The 22138-nt window shown below is 32.2% G+C and overlaps 1 long non-coding RNA gene across 1 annotated transcript; it reads right to left on the bottom strand.

The window, feature by feature from the left end:
* Window positions 1-1543: 1543 nt before the first annotated feature.
* LOC140690385 (uncharacterized) lies at window positions 1544-2675 on the bottom strand. The gene is made up of 2 exons (XR_012065655.1): window positions 2404-2675; window positions 1544-1626 (listed from the first exon to the last, which is right to left on the bottom strand). It is a non-coding gene; the product is annotated as an uncharacterized lncRNA (long non-coding RNA).
* Between the last annotated feature and the right edge of the window lie 19463 nt (window positions 2676-22138).

Below are 22138 nucleotides of genomic sequence, written 5' to 3'. Positions count from 1 at the left end.
AAGTTAGACAAGGAAAGGGGGATAGACAGAAAAATCTGGAGGAGGTGGTTTTTGTGCTGGGACTGGGAAAATCTTAGTAGGTAAAAGGAGTACATCCTAACTCCAAGGATTAGCTGGAGCAAAAGTTGTGAGTTTGGAGCTAACTCTCTTGACAAGTATTTCAATCGATGTATCTCCAGAAATAGTGAAACATAAAGAAATGCTAAGGTAGTCAGATGCCAGATCTATAAAGGAATGACTAAATTATGTTTAGTTTGTGTGCTTAGAGTTGGAAAGGCATTAACTGCCACCCTGAGGATGTAAGCTTGCCTTTGGCTGGAACATAAAAGCAACATAAATTATTGACTATAAAATAGAGCATAGATTCTTCAGGACAGGAAAAAAAGCATCAATTGGAATGCTTTGAGAACAGCACAAAGAAGACCATAGATAAAATTACTTCTTAAATTCTACCACATTCTGATTGTGCCATCCGAGACTACATCATGTGACCTTTATGATTCCAAGAACCACATAAAAGAGACCATGATCCCTGGGCCGGTTCCTGCATTTATCATCCGTTCCATACTACCCTGACTTAACACTTTTAATACTTTCCAGGATGAACCAGAAATCACTTAGTACTTTTACCTCTCTCCATGTTATATTCTTTTTCCAAATTCTTCCATTTTCTATTCTTCCTTCCAAGAAATTATTTAAAATTATACCCATATTGTTCCATCAAATGATCATATCAATCAAATATCTCTTTTTTTCTTTAAATGTTATCTTAGTCTCCAGTATAACTCTTTACTCTATTTTAAAAAAAATAAGGAAAATACAGGTACACATCTATGTTTGTTGTTCAAATAAGAAAATTGCAGATATTTGTCGACATATGCCAAATCAATATTAATCTTTGTTATCCTGCATAATCTGGTAGTCCTCTGTTAGATCAGTTGTAATTAGCATGACATTCATAAACTGAGGTTGGCTGATAAGTTGGCCTTGAAAGAGAGGTAGCTGATGTATCAGCTATCACTGGCACTGGAAACCGTGGGGTACTCCCAGTTGAAGTTTAGGAAAAGACCTTCATTGGCAGATATGTTGTGATATCTTTTTGGAAAAGTAGAAGGCTCCACCATTAGTCCAAAATAATTGCTCTGTATGGGAGACAAGATGCTTTACTGAGAACTAGAAGTTGTAGTTGTAATGAAGTTCACACCACAGCCATTTGCTTCATTGTAGCTGCTTTGAGAGTGCCCGTGGACAGTGGTCAACTGATTTAAAATAGCACGTTGATCCACTGCAATATTGTTCTGGTGGTCTAAATGACATTGATGATGGAGGAGAAAAATCACCTCTGATCAGGTTAGTTGTATCACCAAGTACGTGGCTAGTAGACGGCTTTCTTATTAGAGGCATGTTTAAATTTGCAGAAAGTAAAAATGAACTTTCTACACTAGTGTCAGCCACAAAACCAGAATTATGGTTATGCACATTACCCTCTGCTTTAAAGTGCTTCTTTTTGAAATCTTAAGCCAATGAAAATACCAGAGAGCCATTTTTATTCACAACTCTTCTTTTTATTCTCACTAAAACCTGGGGACAACCTCGTTTAAGATTTCGATTATGGCAGAACTGTAGCTAAAACCAAAGGAGAAAAATTTTAGTAATATTTTAAAACAAAACACAAGACTATATTAAGCCTAACCTATAAAATCTCAGATTTCATGTTTACTATGCAATGATATTATCATAAAAATGTGTACAATGCTGACTATATTTTGAAATTCCATATTTGGAATATACACATTTAAATAGAATAGTCATCAAATTTAAGAAGTTAGCATTTGCAGCAACGGTGAAAGCAACTTTTTAAAAAAAGCTTTAATACCTTCATTTAGATTTCTTTTAAGATTTATAGTTGCTAGGAACGTTTTGCATAATCTTGAATAGTTAAGGCACTGTCTTAATTTTTAGAAAAAATAAAGAATTTCAGCCTTTGTAGTTTTATAGAATTTCAAAATCTTGCTTTACATTTATATTACCATATTTTGATATACAAAATAAAATTTTATATATACGTTACCAAGTCATAACTACAATTACTGAATTCCTTGCTTAAAACAGAGACTTCTTTCTCTTCTGCCAGAAAGTCAGCTAGACAAGAAGATTTTTGCAAATTCTGCCGCAATTTACTAAACCCATAAATGTTAAGCTGTCTAAGTAAACTTTTCATACTTCCAGTTTCAAATAATCTGAAAGGGGCCTATCGTTCCAACACTTCCTTCTTAAAGACAGCTTCACCAATCACTATGGAAGATCCAGTATAACCCCACCAGATGGATTTAAATTGGTCACTCCCAGCCATTTTCCAGAGTTTTCCTGGAAATGTCAGAGAACGAAAATCATTATCTTCACCTGATTCTGAGACACAATGTATGTAACATGGTCTTTTTATCAAGGATTCTTCAGACAAAGTCTGAAAAGCATTTTCTTCAAACATAGACTTCAAGACAAGTCCCCAGAGATTGTTTGATCACACAATAGAGATCTACCAGAGTTTCCTGAACCAGTTGGTCCGTCTTTATGAGACACATCTTGAATTTCTGAAGAAACAGGTGTCATCTCAAATAACTTTTTCTACTGCTACTTTTCTAATCTGCATGTTTTTGAGCACTGCAGCTACAAATGCTGTTCTGGCAGGCCTGCACAGATAAACTGCTAGGCCATCACAATGGTTCTCAACCTGAGAAGATGCGACATCACAAAACGACTGGTCTCCTAGCAACTCAAGTGTAACATTAAGCCAGTGTTTATTTCTCATTCATCCAGTTAAAATGAAACATATAGGATACTTATTTTTATAGTGTGATCTGCAAATATTATCCCCACAAAATCTTTTTAAATAATTTAATTTTTTGGGTCTATGAAATAAAACCAATCTCCATACTTTTGTACACAAATTTATAACAGATTTATGAACAGAGTATAAATAATGCACAAAATATATAAAATAATTTTAAAGTTATGGAATTTAAAGTGAAATTTGTGTTAAGCCTGTACAGAAAATTTATACCTATTACATTATAATTTGTAATTAAAGTGAAACAATTTTATTTGGAAATGGAAGTAGTTATTTATCTGTTTACTTTACAATAAGTAGCTCTATATTCAAAACATGAGCAGAATAATTATCAGTGTATTTGGTATGTTTATTAATAAATGGTAAATATTTATGAAATAAAAATAGATTAAAGTAATCAATCAAACTTGAGAAATCCCTAAGGGGGTAATTTTTGTTTTAAATTGTAATTCAGTGCTATAAGTAAAACAAATAACATATTTATTTTGTTTGTAATTCATGAATTATCACCTCTTGCCATTCTTTCACTCAGAAGTTTTTCAGTCCTAGAAGGAATAAATTTTCTTGTCATCTTTATAATCCATACTCTTGGGGCTTCTGTTAAGTGTTCCAAAATGAGGTTGATAAATACACTCATAAACAAGATCCTGGGTTCAATAAACAGTGCCTTCATTAAGGGGAAAACAAACAATCAAAAACAAAGAAATAACAGTATATGTGGGTTTCGGTGGAAAAGACCAGGTAATGCATTATAGGAAGCAATATGTTTCTCAGACCTGAAACAGTTGGCATTGTTAGCATAATGCGGCATTTTAAGGCAAGTGTTTTGTACACTAATTGTTAATAAAAGCTAGGTTTTGTATCACTAAACTGTAGTAAATCCAGCTCTACCAAAATTTGTATTCTTTATTTAGACATAAATTTCATTAAACATAAGCCAAATTCAAAATGAGAGATAAAATTTTGAAATAAATAAATATTCACTCAATCTACAATGTAAATTTTTCCTTCAGTATTTGTATATTCCATTCTGTGTAAATATTAGCAAGTTGAATTCATGGCATATTATAAGTATTATAAAGTATAGTTAAGTTGGACTTAATCCTGATTCATAAATTTTATTTAACATACACAAATCAATAAATGTGATACCATCTGTTAAATAACAAATAATTGGAAAATAACAATCTCAAAATATGTAGGAAAATTATTAACAGATCTGATCTTAACTTTAAAAAAATTCTTAACAAATTCGCTCTAGATAGAATATGACAAGACATAATAAAAGCCATATATTAAAAACTCATGACTATCTTCAAGTTCAATATTAACATACAGGAAATTTTTCCTCTGGTCCAGTAATAAGAAAAGTACCTCAATTTCACAAGTCCTAAATTACACTACTAGAAGTTCTAGCAAGAATAACTAGTCAAGAAAAAATATAAAAGGCATTCAACTGGTAAACAAGCAGTAAAATTTTTACAGATGACTTAAATATACATAGATAGAAAGCTCCATACACTCCTCCAGTGACTGTTAGAAATAATGAACAAACTTAGTAAACTTGCAGAATACAAAATCAATAAACAAATATCAATTGCATTTTTATATAGGAACAGAACATTATCAGAAAGAGAAATTAGGAAAACAATTGTGTGTAAATTTATACCAAAAAGAATAAAATAGGAATATATTTGATAAGTGAAACAACAGTTCTAAACATAGATCTATAAATTACAGGTGCAAGGAATATAAGTAAACTTAATAAATGAAAGGAATTCTGTGCTTACTGATTGTATACAATGTGAGGAAATACTCTAATCTATCTTTCACTTGTTCAATCTGCCCAGCACTACTTATTGAGGAGAATCTCATTTCTTCATTTCATTCTCTTGCTTCCGTTTTCATGGGTTAATTGATCATAGGTGTGAGGGAATATATCTGGTTACTCTATTCTCTTCTTTTGATTGGTGTCAGTTTTTGAGCGAGTATCATGTAGTTTAAGTTACTAAAGCTTTGTAGGACTGTTTAACATCAGAGAACTTTACACTACTATATTTAAATTCTTTTTCAAGATTATTTTGGCAACTGAAGATCTTTGTGGTTACATATAAATTTTGAAATTATTTCTTCTATTTAATGGAAAAATCTCATGGGTATTTTGACATGAATCATACTAAATGTAGATTCATTTGGGAAGTATGGTTGTTTCAACCACATTGTTTCACATCATTAACATAAGAGATCTTTTCATTTCTTTGGATCAATTTTAATTTCCTTCATCAATGTTTTCTGTTTTTTAACGTATAGGTTTTCTCCTAATTTGTTTACTTCATTTGAACTTATTCTTTACATACATATAATTATATACATTATATTTTGAAAAATGTTTCCCACACAAATACAACAGGCAGAAGGCAGTGGCAAGACAAATTCAAAGTCCAGAATGAAAGAAATCTGATATCTAATATAACATATCAAGCAAGGTATCCATTAGAATAGAAGGAGAGTTAAATAATCTCCACAAAAGCAAATACTAAAACTATTCGGTAACAGAAAAAGAAATAATGAAACATCTACTCTAAAAATAAAGAAGCAGGATGCTATAGAAAGGAGAAAGGCATAATTAGAAAGGCAATAGATATAATGACTTACAGCAGTATAAATATGATGTAAAAAAGACATCAAAATTTTTATGTGTCAGAGCATGAAACAGCACAAAACAGAGTATTTTCTTCTTGTTTCTGTTCTCTGTATGATGCGTTTGAGTTTGTATTCATTTCAGTTAATATAAACAGATATAGTAATGGGTCAATATACATACAAAACAGGGTAACCATAAGTCAAAATCTTACAATGAAGTCACAAAGCCAGAAAAAAAACAAGATAATAAAAGAAAACTTATAAAGCCACAGAAAGATAAAGAAATGAACATAAAGGAAATACCAAATCAACTGGAAAATGAAGTTCAAAATGGAAATAAACACCAGTTTATCAATAATTTTTACAAATGATATTGGAATTAGTGCTTCAATCAAAAGATATATATTGCCAGATTGGATAATATAACAGGACCCTACATTATGAAGCATACAAGAGACCCAATTTAGAAAGAGGAACACACATCAATTCAAAGTCAGAAGATGGAAAAATATATTCCATGCAAATGGCCATGACAAGAAGGCAGGACTAGCAGTACTGACTTCACACAAAATAGGCTTTACAACAAAGGCCATAGAGAATGATAAACAAGGACATGATATAATGATTAAAGGAGCAACACACAATGAGGGTATTATACTCATTAATATATATGCACTCAATATAAGAGCACCTAAATACATAAAGCAAACACTAATAGATGAAAAGGAAGAAATCGATGGGAGCACAATCACAGTAGGAGAATATAACTCCCCATTACCATAACTAGACTGGTCTTTCAGACAGAAAATTAATAAGGGAACAAAGATACCAAAAGATATGATAAAATAATTGGATTTGGTTGATATTTTCAAAACACTACTTTTCCCCAAAACAGAATATATATTCTTTTCCAGAACACATGGAACATTTTCTAGGAAAGTTTATGTACTGAGGCACAGGAAAAGCCTCAACAAATTTAACAAGATAAAAATTATTTCAAGCATCTTTTCTGAGTATAATACCATGAAACTAGAAATCAATCACAGAAAAACAGGGAGAAAAAATGACAGCATGTAAATTAAAAAAATGGTACTATAAAAAGTTGGGGAGGTGAGGATTTTAAAGAAGAAATTAAGAAATATCTTGAGAAATATGACACAACACTACACAAAGTCTATGGAATACAGTTAAAGCAGTCTTAAGAGGGAAGTTCACTCTGACAATGTCAGCCTCAAAGTATAAGAGCAATTTAAAATAACTAATCTAAAGTTCTATTTAAACTAATCACGAAGAGAAGAGCAAACAAAACCAAAAGTCAGCAGAAAGTGGGAAAATAAAGATCAAAGGAGAAAGAATTGAAATAAAGATTAAAAAATAGAAAAAAATCAATCAAACTGTTTTTTGAAATAGTCAACAAAATTGACAAAACTCAGAACAGGCTCACCAACAAGAAAAGAGAGAGAACACAAAAAACATAAGAAATGAAAATTTAGAAACTAAAAGAGTACATCAAATTTGCAAAATATTATAAGGTAATACCATGAGCAACTGCATGAAAACAAACTTGATAACCTAGAAGAAATGGAGAATTTTCTGGAAACATTCAGCCCACCATTATTGCATCAAGAAGAAAATGATCATTTGAACAGACAGATCACCAGAAATGGAATACAATTATCAATAAAATAAAAAATCCCTGCAAACAATAATTAAGACCCAAATAGCTTCACTGGGGAATTTCACCAAACATACAAAGAAAAATCCATACCAGTCCTCCTCAAACATTTCCAAAAGATTCATATGGATAGAGTACACCCAAACTCACACCTTAAGGCCAACATCAACCTGATAACAAAACGAGACAAAGACACTACCTAAAAAGAAAACTATAGGCCAATATCATTGATAAACATAGATGTAAAAGTCCTTAAGAAATTATTAACAAACAGAATCCAACATCAAGTAAAAAAAAATCATACACCATTATCAAGTTAGGTTCATCCCAGGAACACAAGGATGGTGTAACATATGCAAATCAATCAATCAATAGTGATACAACTTATCAACTAAACAGAGGACATGAAACCATATGATAATCTAAGTAGATGCAGAAAAAACATTTGATAACATTTAACACCTATCTGCAAAAAATATTCTTATCACAGTGGGTACAGAGGGACCATATCTCAACATAATAATAGCTATTTATGACAAATATATAGCCAGCAAAATACTCAATGGTTAAAAACTGTAACCCTTCTCACAAAAACCTGAGACAAGACAAGGTTGCCAATTCTCACAATTTCAATTCAATATTGTCTTGGAAGTCCTAGCCACAATGATCAGGCAAGAAAATTTCATTTCCTATCAAATTATGCAAAACATTTCTTTTTAGGACTGAAACAAATGATCCTAAGATTTAAATAGAGCCATAAAAAACCATAGTTTCCAAAACAATATTGAAGTAAAAAAAAGAGGCTTCAGGAATAATCCATCAGGTCTCCATACACTATTGCAGAGCTACAATAATGACATTGACATGATATTGGTACAGAAACAGGCATATGGACCAATGGAAGAGAGTAGAGAGCCTAGGAATAAATCTACAGGCCTTTGTTCAATTAATCTTTGACAGAGTAGCCAGGAATATGACAGAGAAAAGACCATCTCTTCACCAACTTGTGGGAAAACTGGATAGCAGCATGCAGAGAAATGGAGTTAGAGCACTCCTTGAATCCATACACAAGAATAAACTCAAAATATCTTGAAGAATTAAATGTAAGGTAAGACACAGTAAATCTCCTTGAAGAAAACATAGGCAAAACACTCTGACATAAATAGCAGCAATGATCTCCTAGAACAGCCTACTCAGGTAATGGATGTAAGAGCAAAATTAATAAATGGGACCTAATAAAACTTATAAGCTTTTGCACAGCAAAGGGAACCAAAACCAAACAAAATGACAAACTACAGGATTAAAGAAAATATTTAGAAGTGATGCAACTGACAAAGTCTTAATTTCCAAAATATAAAGACTTCATACAACCTAATAATATTAAAAAAAAAAACAAGAAACCCAATCTGAAAATGTGCAGAATCCCTAAACAAGCAATTCTCCAATAGAGCCATTCAAATGCCACACAGATATATGGAAAAAAAATTGCTATCATTATCAGAGAAGGGCAATTCAAAACTATAATGATATATCACTTCCCAGTAGTAACAATGGTCATCATTCAAAAGTCCACAAACAATAAATGCTGGGGAAGCTGTGGAGAAATGGAACCTTCCTACACTGCTGGTAGAATGTAGTTTGGTGCAGTCATTTTTGAAACCAGGATGGAGTTTCCTCTAATGGATAGAAATAAACTTAAAATACGAACCAGCAATCACACTTCTGGGTATATATCAAAGGGAACCCTATTTCAAGAAGCCACCTGCACCACAATGTCCTTAGCAGTGCTGTATACAACAGCCACAATATGGAAGTAACCTAATTGTCCAAAAACAGATGACATAATTCAGATGTTATGCCGTATTTACACAATGGAATAATATTCTGCAATAAAAAATGATAAAACAATGACATTTGCAGCAAAATGGATGTCCACAAAAAGTGTCAATCTAATTGAAGTAAGCCAGAAAAAGAAAGAAATATAATACATGACATTACATATGAAGAAGCTTAAAAAAATATTTGGATAAGAACACAATGATTTCATCTACAAAACTGAAATACACTCGCAGATCTACTAAACAATTTTATGATTACTGCGGAAAGGGGCTGCTAGAGGATATATTTGGGAGCAGTAGATTTATAAATTTATCCACTATATATAAAAATAGATATTTTCTAAAATTTCTTTTGTATGACACAGGGCAGTATATTAAATATTGTGAAGTAATGTTTTATAGGCACAGAAATATATGCATCTACAGGGATACTGTGCTATACACCACAGATTGACGCATTATAAATGGCATTTTTCAATGATAAATAAAAAAATAAATATGTAAATAAATAAATAGATTAATTAATTAATAATGTAATAAAAGAAATACAAATATTCACACTACTTAACTTTACACATCAAGAATCTAGGAGAAAACAGAAAGAATAAAGAAGAAAATTGAATCAATGAGAGTAAGGCAAATAACAAGAGAAACAATTCAAAAGATAACATAAATACCAAAGTCTGTTTCTTTTAAAGATAAAGTAGACAAACGTTTAGGTTGTCTAAGAAAATAAAAACTTAAATAAAATTAGAAATAATAGAGAAGATATTACCACTGATGTTGTAGAGATGCATAGCACATAAGAAATTAACACTAGCCAACAATTTGAATGACCTAGAACAAAAGACAAATTCCCAGAAACATATGTCTTCCAATACTGAATCAAGAAGAAATTAGAAAGTTAAATAAGGCAAAAGTGTGTATGAGTAAATCAGTAATCCAAACCTCACAAACCAGAAAAAATTTACAAGTTGACTTTACCGGTGAATTCTGTCATGTATTTGAAGACAATTTTTCACTAATTCTTCCAAAAATCTTCCAAGAATTTGAAGGGGTGAAAGTTTCCAAACTTCTTTTATGATGCCTGGTTTATTTGCATAACAATGTTAGAACGGACATTAGATGCAAAATATGGAATATTATCCCTGATGAAAATATGTGTCAAAATTCTCAACAAAACAGAAGGAAAATGAATTCAACAACACATTTAATGTATCATACACATATATGAGTAAAGGGATTTATCCCTTGGTTTAAGATACTTCAAAATACTCAGATCAATAAAGGTGACATGCCACACTAATAGAATGAGGAATAAAACTCACATAATCATTTCAACAGGTGCAAAAAGAGCATTGTATACAATGCAACATCCTTTTAAGATACTCCCAACAAATTAAATTAACCATGTCAGTGGCACGATATCAAATACACACAAACACTGTGCGGAGAGAAGCGGAGCATTTCTCTTTTTATTGATTCTTAGAGAAAGGGTTTATATATGACATGCACAATGCCTCACATATCATCTAAGTTATAACAATGTTAATAATCTTTAGCTATTTATGTCCCCATGCTCCTGCAGTAAGCACAGGATGTGAAATGATCAAGGATTGTTTTAAAGTTCATCACGGAACTTCATTAAGTAGGCCATCTCTTATCCAGCTGGCTGTGCCTGTCTTAGGTTGTCCCCCTATAAGGATCTTATCCAGCATAGGCTCTCCAGCCATGCAATGAGCAGGCCATTTCTTATCCAGCCTGGATATGTGACATTCCTCACAGCTTGTTTATCAGTTCAGCCCATGGGCTTATCCTCTAGAGCCTTCAGACTGGAGCCTGCAAACCAAACATTCCTTGACAGAAAAATAGATGAACAAAATTTGATGTATATATGCAATGGAATCAATACATTTCATTCCTATCAAGAGTGTCCACGGTGTTCCTTTTTCTTCACAACCTCACCAAAATCTATTTCTTATCTTTTTGATGAGAACCTTCTGAAAATTGTGAGGTCTTTTCTAATTTTTGGTTTATGACTTTCCTAATAATTTATAACTATGAACATATTTACATGTGTCATTTAGCCAACGGTATGTTTTCTACAGATAATTGATTCAGATATATCTATTCACTTCCTATGGACTTTTTTTAATAGGTTGGTTTTTGTCACTGTTGTGCGATAAGAGTTTGCCATATATTTGGATATTAACACTTAATTGAAAAATATCACTTTCAAATATATTCTCCCAATATGTTGGTTGACTTTTCATTTTATTGATCATTTCTTCTGCAGTGTAAATCTATTTAGAGTGATACAATCATAATTTGTTAGTTTTGCTTCTGATTCCCTTGCCAGAGGAGACATGTAGAATCAATTTAAGTCCAATGTCAGAGTGTACTTCTTATATTTTACCCTAGGATTCTTTGTTTTCATGTTTTATGCTTTATGTACCCAGGAGTGGGATTGCTGTGTCATATGATAGGTCTATTTTAATTATTTAAAGGAACTTCCATACTGTTTCCAAAGTTGATGCACCAATATTCATTCCCACCAACAGGGTTGGAGAGTCCCTTTTTCTCCACAACTTCCCCAGTGTTTATTATTTGTAGACATTTTGATGACAGCCCTTCTCACTAGTGTGAGTTAAAACATTATTAAATTTTTGTCTTGCATTTGTATAATGATTAGCTATGTGAGCATGTTTTTATGTTTCTGATTGTCATCTGTGTGTCTTCTTTAGGGAATTGTCTTCTGCTCATTTTCTGGCTCAGTTGTTTGTAGATTTTTGAAATGGAGTTATATGAACGATTTGTGTATTTTAGAAATTAGCCTCTTGTTGATTGCACTGTTTCCTAATGTTTTCTCCCATTTGGAAGTTCATATTTTCATTCTGTTTATTTTGCTATGTAGAAGGTTTTAAGTTTAATTAGGACCTATTTGTTTATTTTGCTTTTATTGTTTTCAGCTTGGGAGATTGACATAAGAAAATTTCGCTACAATTTATGTCTTGTTTTGCCTATGTTAGATTCCAGGAGTTTTATTGTGTCATGTATTAGATTCAGATATTTAAAACATTTTGAGTATATTTTTGTACAGTGTGAGGGAGTGTTCTAATTTCATTGATTTACATGTAGCTGTGTAGCATTCTCAAAATCACTTGCTGAAAACTGTCTTATAGGCATTGTATATTTTTGTTTCCTTTGTCATAATTTATTTGACCATAGGTGTGATGTTTTATTTCTGCCTCTGTGTTCTGTTCCAGTGATATACACGTTTGTTCATTTTCCAGTATTGTGCTGTATTGATTACTTTTTTGTAATAGAGTCTGATATCTGGGAGGGTTATGGGTTGTGACTCCAACTTTCTTCTATTTCCTCATTGTTTCTTTTGAAGTTCTGGTACTTTTGCTGTTCCATACAAATGTTAGGACTTTTCTAATTTCTGTGGAATATATCATGTATTTCGATATGAATCACTTTATATTTGAGGATATCATTGTTTTATGTATATTTTAACAATATTATTTCCTCTAAACTGAGACCTTGAGATTTCTTTCTATGTTTTGCATCATCTTCAAATTTATTTATCAGTGTCCTATTGATATTATTATCTTGGTTCATTCAAACCTATTAATAGGTTTTTCATTTTTGACCTGATATCATATGAAGTTTTTAAAATTATGGAATATTTAATTGTTAGTGTAAAGAAATGTGACAGTTTTTGTATATAAATCATGAATCATGCTACTTTGCTAAGTGTCTTTATTAGTTTTATTTGTTTTGGGTTGGAGAATCTTTAGGGTTCTCTATATAGGTTATTATGTCATCTAAAATAATTACAGTTTTACTTCATTCAATCCAACTTGAATAAATTTATTTCTATTCCGATTGCTGTTGCAAGGACTTCCCATACTGTGTTTAATAGAAATGGTGAGTGTGGGCATCCTTGTCTTATTCCTTAATTTGGCTTTCAGTTATTCACATTTGCATATTATGTTGTCTGTGTGTCTGTTATTTATGACTTTAGTTATGTTGAGATATATTTCCTGAATCCTACTTTGGTAAGAGGTTTCTGTTGTTGTTGTTTCTGTTGTTTTTTGTTGTTGCTATTGTTGCTGCTTTTTCAATGAGGAAAAGTTGAAGTTTTTGAACTGTTTTTATGGATTTATTGGGATGACCACGTCACTTTCCCTTTTTCTGTTGTGAATGTGATGTATCAAACTGATTGATTTCATGTGTGTTCCACCTCTCTTATGATCCTGCAATGAATTAAAGTTGATCATGGTGTATAATTCATTTTAGGTATTGCTGGATTTAGCTTGCTAATAATATTTTTAAGAATTTTTACATCTATATCAATCAAAGATATTGGCTTGAAATTCACTTTGCCTGTACTTTGTTTGTTGGCTTTGCTATCAGGGTGATGAAAGCTTCATAGAATTAATTTGTGAGTTTCCCACATCTTCACTGTTTTTGAATAGTTTGAAGAGCATAAGTTCTGCTTTGAATTTTTGTACAGTTTTCCACGGGAGCTGTTTAAATCTGCACTAACTTTTAATGATTTTTTAAATGCAGATTCTTTCATTCTTCTAGTAAACAGTTTGTTCAAATTATTTGTTTCTTCTTATCCCTGTCTCTTTCTAGACATTTGTCTATTTCTTCTAAGTTGTCCAGTTTATTGGCATGTAAGTGTTGACAAAATAATCCCTTTATTGTATATCTGTTGGAACAATTGTTATTTCTCCACATTTATTTCTGACTTTATTTCTTTGGAGCATCTCTTTTTTCTTCATGATGCACCTGGCTTGAGGTTTTTTGATTTTGCTTATCTTTAAAAGAAAACAAAAACAAAATTTTTGGTTTTACTACTCTTTTGCATAGTTGTATTTCTCTCTAATATATATTTACACCTGTAATATTTAGGTTCATGTATTTTTCTTTTTTAACATTTTTATTGACTTTTAATCATTTTGCAAAGTTGTCTCAAATTCCATTGTAGAGCACAATTATTTATTTACAATGAACATATATACATTTGTTGTCCCATTTCTTTCCTTGTGAGCTGCCGTAAGATCTTTTATATATTTCCCTGTCCTATACAGTACAATCCTGTTTATCAATCTTACAATTTTGAACTCCAAGCCTATCTATTCCCACACCACACCCACTTGGCAACCAAAACTTTGTATTCTCTGCCTGTAAGTCTATTTCTCTTTTGTATTTTGCCTTTTTTGTTTGGTTTGGTTTTGTTTTTAGATTCCACAAATGAGCATTCTCATATGGTATTTTTCTTTCTCTTTCTGGCTTACTTCACGTAGACTGATTTTCTCCAGGAGCACCCATGTTGCTGAAAATGGCGTTATGTTGTCAGTTTATAAGTCTGACTACTATTCCATTGTATAAATATACCACCTCTTCTTTATCTAGTCAACTTTCGATGGACATTTAGGGTATTTCCATGTCTTGGCTATTGTAAATAGTGCTGGCTATGAACATTGGTGTGCAGGTGTCATCCTGAATTAGGGTTTTTTGTGGATTTATGCCCAGGAGCGGGATTTGGGTTATATGATAAGTCTATTCCTAGGCTTTTAAGGGATCTCCATTCTGTTTTGCACAGTTGCTGCACCAAGCTGCATTGCCACCAGCAATGAAGGAAGGTACCCTGTTCTACAAAGCCTCTGCAGTATTTGTCATTTGTGGATTTTTCAGTGATGGCCATTCTGACTGGTGTGAGGTGATACCTCATTGCAGTTTTGATTTGCATTTCTTTGATAATAAGTGATATCGAGCATTTTCTGTTGTGCTTTTTGATCATTTGTTTGCCTTCCTTGGAGAATTGCTTGTTTAGGTCTTCTGACCAATTTTGCATTGGGTTGTTTATTTTCTCTTCTTCAGTTGGATGAGCTGCTTATATAATCTGGAGATCAACTCTTTGACGGTTTCATATGCAAATTTTTTCCCATTCCGTAGGTTGTCTTTCTGTTTTACTTCCGGTTTCTTTACTGTGCAGAAGCTTGTAAGTTTCATGAGGTCTCATTTGTTTATTCTTGCTTTTATTTCTTCTATGAGAAAATTTTCGAGACTTTTGTCAGATAACGTTTTGCCTATATTTTCCTCTTGGTGGTTTATTGTATTTTGCCTTATGTTTAAGTCTTTGATCCATTCTGAGTTTATTTTTGTGCATGGTGTTCTAGCTTCATTGAATTATATGCTGCTGTCCAGTTTTCCAAATACCAGTTGCTGAAGAGACTATCTCTTTTCCATTGTAATTTCTTGCCTCCTTTGTCTAAGATTAATTCACCATTTTCGGTTTCATTTCTGGGCTCTCTATTCTGTGCCATTGGCCTATATGTATGTTTAACTACCAATACAGTGCTGTCATGTTGACTGTAGCTCTATAGTATTATCTGAATCATTAGCTTTAAGAAATGCCACTGATATCTGAACCTTAATCTTGTAACCTGCTATCTTGCTGAATTCTTTGATCAGCTGTAGTAAATTCATTCTGGATCTTGTAGGGTTTTCTATAAATAGTAACATATTATCTGCATATAGTTTGACATTTATCTCTTCCTTTTCAATTTTCATCCCTTTTACCTGTCTCTCTTGTTTGATTGCTGTGGCTAGGACTTCCAAGACTATCTTGAGTAGGAGTCGTGATAGTGTGCATCCATTTACTGTCCAAAATTTTAGTAGGAAGGATTTGACTTTCTCAACTTTGAATACTATGCTGGCTGTAGGTTTGATATCTATAGCTTTCATGATGCTGAGATATATTCCCTCTATGCCCACTTTGGTGAGAGTTCTTATCATACGTGGGTGTTGAATTTTATCAAATGCTTTTCCTGCATCTATTGAGATGATCATGTGGTTTTGGTTCTTTCTCTTGTGGATGTGCTGTATTACATTGATTTGCTTAAGTAAACCACCCCTGTGTCCCTGGCATGATCCCCACTTGGTCATGATACATAATATTTTTTTCTGTGTTCTTGGGTTGTATTTGCTACTATTTTGGTGAGGATTTTGGCGTCTGTGTTCATCAGTGATATTGGCCTATAATCCTCTTTTTTGATTGTTTCTTTGCCTGGTTGTGGTATCAGGGTGATTGTGGCTTTATAGAATGTCTTTGGGAGTATTCCTTCCTTTTCAATCTTCTGGAAAAATTTGAGAAGGACTGGTATGAGTTTTTTTGTTTGGTAGAATTCCGCTGTGAATCCATCCGCTGCTGGACTGTTATTTGTTGGGAGGTTTTATATTGCTCTTTTGATTTCATTTCTTGTGCTCTGTTTGTTCAAGTGGTCAGTTTCATCTTCATTCTGTCTTGCTGGACAGTATGTTTCCAGAAACTTGTCCATCTCTTCTAGGTTATACAGTTTGATTCCATATACTCTTCAAAATATTCTCATATGATATACTATATTTCTATTTTTTGTTGTAATTTCTCCATTCTCCTTTCTTATTTTGCTAATTTGTGCTCTCTCTCTGTTCTTCTTTTTGAGTTTGGACAGAGGTTTGTCGATTTTACTTACTTTTTGGAAAAACCAGCTTTTGGATTTGTTGACTTTTTCCTATGGTGTTTTTAATCTCTATTTTTTTTATTTCCTCCCCATTATTGATGATTTCATTCCTTGTGCTGCCTTTTAGGTTGTGTGTTCTTCTTTATCTAGTTCATTCTGCTGGTGGGTTAAATTGTTTATTTGTGGATGTCCATTTTTGAGGAACGCCTGTATCACTACAAACTCCCCTCTCAGCACTGCTTTTACTGTGTCCCATAAATTTTGTATGGTTTTGCTTTCATTTTCTTTTGTTTCAAGGTACTTTTTCATTTCAGCTTTGATATCTTCATTGACCCATTGGGTTTTTACTAACATATTGTTTAATCCCCATTTTTTCCTTTGTTCTCCTTTGTTTCTCTGTTGTTGATTTCTTACTTCATGGCATTGTGGTCAGTAAAGTTGCTTGAGGTAATTTCTATCTTCTTAAAATTGCTGAGATTTCTTTTGTGCCCAAGTACATCATGAATCCTGGAAAATGTTCCTCGTGTACTTGAAAAGAATTTATATCCTATTTTGGGGGTTGTAATGCTCTGAAAATATCCACCAAGTGTAAAATTTCTATTGTATTATTTAATTTTTCTGTTGCCTAATTAATTTTCTGTCTCGATGATCTATCTAGTGATGTTAATGCAGTGTTGAAATCTACAAATATGACTCCCCCTTTATATCTGTTAGTAATTATTTTATGTACTTAGGTGCTCCTTTATTTGGTGCATAAGTATTAATGATTGTGCTATCCTCATATTGTATCACTCTTTCAATCATTATAAAATGTCCTTCCTTTTCTTTCTTTATGGTCTTTGTTTTAAAGAAACTTTTGTCTGTAATCAGTAATGCAACAACTGTTTTTTGGCTTTTCCAAATTTATGTTGGATAACTACTGTATGAAATGACAGAAAACCAATATTAATAGAAGTTTTACACCATTAAATGCATACTTAATTTTTTTCTTTAAATTCTTGTTTTTGCTTTTGTTACTTACAGATCAAAATTTAAAATGAGTGCTTTTTGTTATTTTTTCTTCTCCATGAAAGTCATTTTGATAATTAGTCCATTTATTACTGTGTTCCTTGATTTTAAGTTGTTTCTGCTTCTTCATTATCTTGATTACATTATCTTATACCGTGACACAAAAAACTGCTGTTACCCCTTTTATTCACTGATTGATAAGGCAGTGAATATAGTTAGCAGAAATTTTGTAAAAACTGAAGTGTCTCATGTATGTGGAAGAATTTAATTTTATTTTTCTTGAATCTATATCCTGACATTGATGTTGTCATTCAAAACTGCTTTAAGCATTGCTTTCTAAATTCTTACATTTATTCAACAAATATTGAATACATATAACACATCAGGATGTCCTTAGACAAAGGGATATAATGTTTAAAACAAAATATGCTTCCCTCCATGAAGCTTGTATTATAGCATCCTCTATCCTTCTGATTATGGTGTTTCTCTTGATTCTTTCTCAATCTATGTATTCATCTTTTTAACAAATATTTATGGTGTTCTTATGTGCTTGGCTTTGTTCTACATGTTTGGTACATAATGGTGAGATGATTACTATCTTCGTGTTTTTTAAATTAGAATGGGGAAATGAATATTATATAATAAAGGCAGACCTGAATACAAAATAATGAGATTTTAAGCACTAAGAAAGAGACAAATTCTCTGTAAGAAAACAATCAGGGTAGCAGATTCTTGTATAGAATATGTAGCCCAGTATTGTCCTTAAAAGAAGTAAATCAACCTGAGAGCTGAGTGAAGAGAAGGATATAGCCATGCCCAAGAATTCAAATTCATGTTTTTCTGATAGAATATCATCACATTTAAATACTGAGATGGGTAAAAGTCACAGTCTTCAGTACACCAGAGTCCAGTGCAACTGAAATTCAGTGAATAAAAGGAGAGAAAGATATTAGAAGATGCTGGGTGGTGGCCATGATGTTGAAGATCAAGAAGGTGTTTTTTGGAAATATAATTATCAGGAATTGGTGGTATTTTTTATGTGAGGACTAAGGAATACAGAAGTATCAAGGATGACCCCTAAACCTGAGCTTAAGCAGCAAAACAGGGGACATAGTTTATGGAAGGAATGAGATGAGTTTGCAAAGTGTGTTAGAGACACCTTTTCTGGCACTAAAGCAGAGATGTCAGGTGGAAAGCTGAGTATAGGTCAAACTTCAGAGGAGGTGATCAGATTGAAGTTAGAGGTATAATGAGAGATGTCTTGGGCTGATAGTATAAGTCATAAAATCAGGCTCCCCAAAGAGTGTCTAGAGAAGATACTTCCAGTATAGATTCAATAGTAAGGTTTGAGTAGAGGAATAAAATCTGGGAGCATGCACTAGGAAATGGAGATATGGAAAAAATAGAGCAAAGCTTTGACTTCTAGGGGATTAAGGTCAAGCTGAAGAGATAAACAAGTATCTGAATAGTTATATGATAAAGGTATGTACTAGCTACTAAGGGAGCACAATGGAAGAAACATTTAACTCTACTGAGGGTAGTTCAGAGGAGAGTTACAGTAGGATAATATGGAGCAATTCTGAAAAATCTTCAAAATAAATAACAAGCTAATAGGAAACAGGCAAGAACATTCTGAGCAAAGATTTTGAGATTAAAAAAATTTAAAGCATTTGAACAATTGTAAATAGTTCAGCTTAATTACATGGTTATAGCTTGTTTCACAATTCAAGATTTAGGTTAACCTTCACTGATGTACCTTTTCACCTTTATTTTACATTCCTGTAGTAATTAACAAATCATATTGCTTTTGCCCTCTCATTGTCTGTGTTAATATTTTCTCTCCTGATTTGTCTTTAATCTGTACAGTAAAAAGAGGGGCATAATTCCTTCTTATAAGCAAATGCTCATGCAGTTCTATGGAAACATCAGATGGTCTACAAATGTATCATTTTCTAAACAACTGTATTCTTGTCCCTTTGTCCTTGGCAGAGATGGAGGTAAAACTTTCAATTAGTGTGAAAACCAAAATAACTGTATCCAAAATATTACAACATATCATTCTAGCCTATCTGTGATGCCCTGATGTAAGTAAAACAATTCAGTGATCTGAAATTAACCTGTAATTATAGTGTTGAGAATTAATCAGTACAATTTAGGTTTCATTAAATTCAAACACACTCAAAATTGAATCAATTTATTAAGCTTATTTATTTCCCAGTCCCCAACAGACACAATGATACCAACATATAACAAGTTCAGATATATAAACAGCTTCACTATTCCACTTACAGAAGTGAGACTACAACTTCCCAACTAGAATAAGGCACACTCTAAACGCAAATTAAAAGCAAGACAAGACACTCTAAATTGGAGATCTGCTTGCTGTTGGTGAGAATACCTTGAAATATTGTTCTTGATCTATATGCAAAAGTATAGGGACACACACTTGTCAAAAGAGAATACAAAGTTCAATCTAACCAATCCATCTTGTGCAGATTTTCCCTTCATTCAGTGCAAGTTTAAAATGTATAAATTATTTTGATCAGAATTCATCAATAAAATCTTAACTCAAAAACAAATACAACAGTAGTGTCTTGTTCACACAATGCCTGTGTGTCTTTGAAAAAAGAAAACTACCTGGAAGCAATCCTCTCTGTACCTCTCTGCCAATTTTGATTAACAGATTCCCTCATCTTGACTTGGAGCAACTCTCTTAGAACCATAAATTGTGAAAATGAATTGCACATTAAAGGTTCTGGCTCCCGACGACCTTGAGTTTTCCAAATAATGTTTTTCAAGACATTTAACTAAATGCAACTATTGTGTAAGGAGATGGTAGTTGTCAATATGAACACTTCAATAGAGTAGAAGTAGTCATGTTGAATTTTTTGTATTCAATTATTCATTCTATGTTATATGTTAACACATAATCTATCAATTATTTGTTAACTATCACAATTAAATTTGTCAGAATTTTTGGTAAAGCCACTACCAAAAACAGCAATGACTAAACATGCTTTTATAAGGATCAAGCAACCAATGCATTTTAACACATGATCCATTAGAACCTCTCTTATCAAATCCTGGAGTTCTTTGACAGGTGGAAAAATGTAAATACTGTATACATTACAGAAGAGATCTTACAAAATTCTATCAATAAATATCCATAAAACTATTGCATGTCACTGTTAAAATTCAATTTCACTATTCTGTTGAAAAAATTCCATTGGTTACATATCTCATTTAAGTGTTGGAAAGAATACTCAGTGACTTCTAAGAAATGATGGACAATCTGAATTAAATAGCTAATTAACTTAAAATCAAAACTATAAGTTGCATATTTGATAAAAGTAATCTATATGTGTGCTTATCACACTAATATAATGTGGAATAAGATGGCTATAATTGTGGATGACTGGATCTACAGAGGTAGTAAAATGGTCCTGCTAGCTAGTAAATCTGATTATTAAATTCAGGAAGGAAGAAGAAAGTAGGGAAGAGAGGGAAAGAGGAAGATGAGAGGGAGTTAAAGAGAAAAAGAAGGTAAGGAAGGAACGATTTGTAGTCAAATTGTTACATGTCAGGCCCTAAAATAAATTCTTTCCTTAATTCTCCAACACTGGTTCTATTGTACCCAGAATTTATTTTAGCTTTTTTTTCCCAAGGTGAAAACATCAAGGCTTAAGAATATTAAATAAACTTTCTGTGAACACATAAATAATGAAGGAAGAAACAGTACTTTAAACTATTGACTTTTTATTATATCTGGACAACAAAAGTTACTTAAACATAGACTGATTAAACAAATATTTACTACTATTTATTTTTATCATTTACCCACTTTCCTGTAACTATGATAATCACCAGCAAAAACTCAGGATGTAATGTCTCTTTATCTCACCATTGTAACAGTAGAAATAGAAAAAATATTTCCTATACAAAACATTTGATTTTAAGATATTTTTTACTCAGCATGCTGAAGATAAATTCAATTAATGGTAGTTAAAATTAATCAGCAAGAAATTGAATGGGACAAAGGGCCTAATTGTTCCTTAAAATATTTATTTCACAGTCTGTTCTACATGTCATTTTTTATGACGTCTTGTTGGGATATCTCTTAATAATAAAAACAGTTACTTTTTTGAGATACACTTTTGAAAGGTTGTGATAATATAATACAAATAGAATTATTCCTGTTTTACTAAACTTGCATAAATGCAAATTCTGAAACACAAGCATAAGGTCAGCTTTGTTTCTCAGTACAAAATTAAACTATACTAAATTAAACTATGCTAAAGGGAAGTGCTTGGCTAAGGGAGTTTGGCCATCTAAATAAATGACCATCATTTATGCAGTTTGCTCATTCCCCTGCAATGATTTTGCATGTTAAATAAAAATTGATATGAGTGAAAGGATATGGAATCTCTACCAACAAATTAGAAAGAAAAAATAACACACTAACTTAAAATATACTTCAGCTACCTGTCATGAGCAAATTTTGAAAAGCCTTAATGGAAAGAAGTGCAGTACTTGGCAATATCAGTACTTGCTTCTATAGATGATTCAGCTTATTTGAGTCTTAAAAAGGACATAGACATATTTGTAT

This window comes from Vicugna pacos, chromosome 30 (genome assembly GCF_048564905.1).
Source record: "Vicugna pacos chromosome 30, VicPac4, whole genome shotgun sequence".
NCBI classification, from domain to species: Eukaryota; Metazoa; Chordata; class Mammalia; order Artiodactyla; family Camelidae; genus Vicugna; species Vicugna pacos.
The sequence above is the reverse complement of the archived record's forward strand: the minus strand, read 5'-3'. Positions and strand labels throughout refer to the sequence as shown.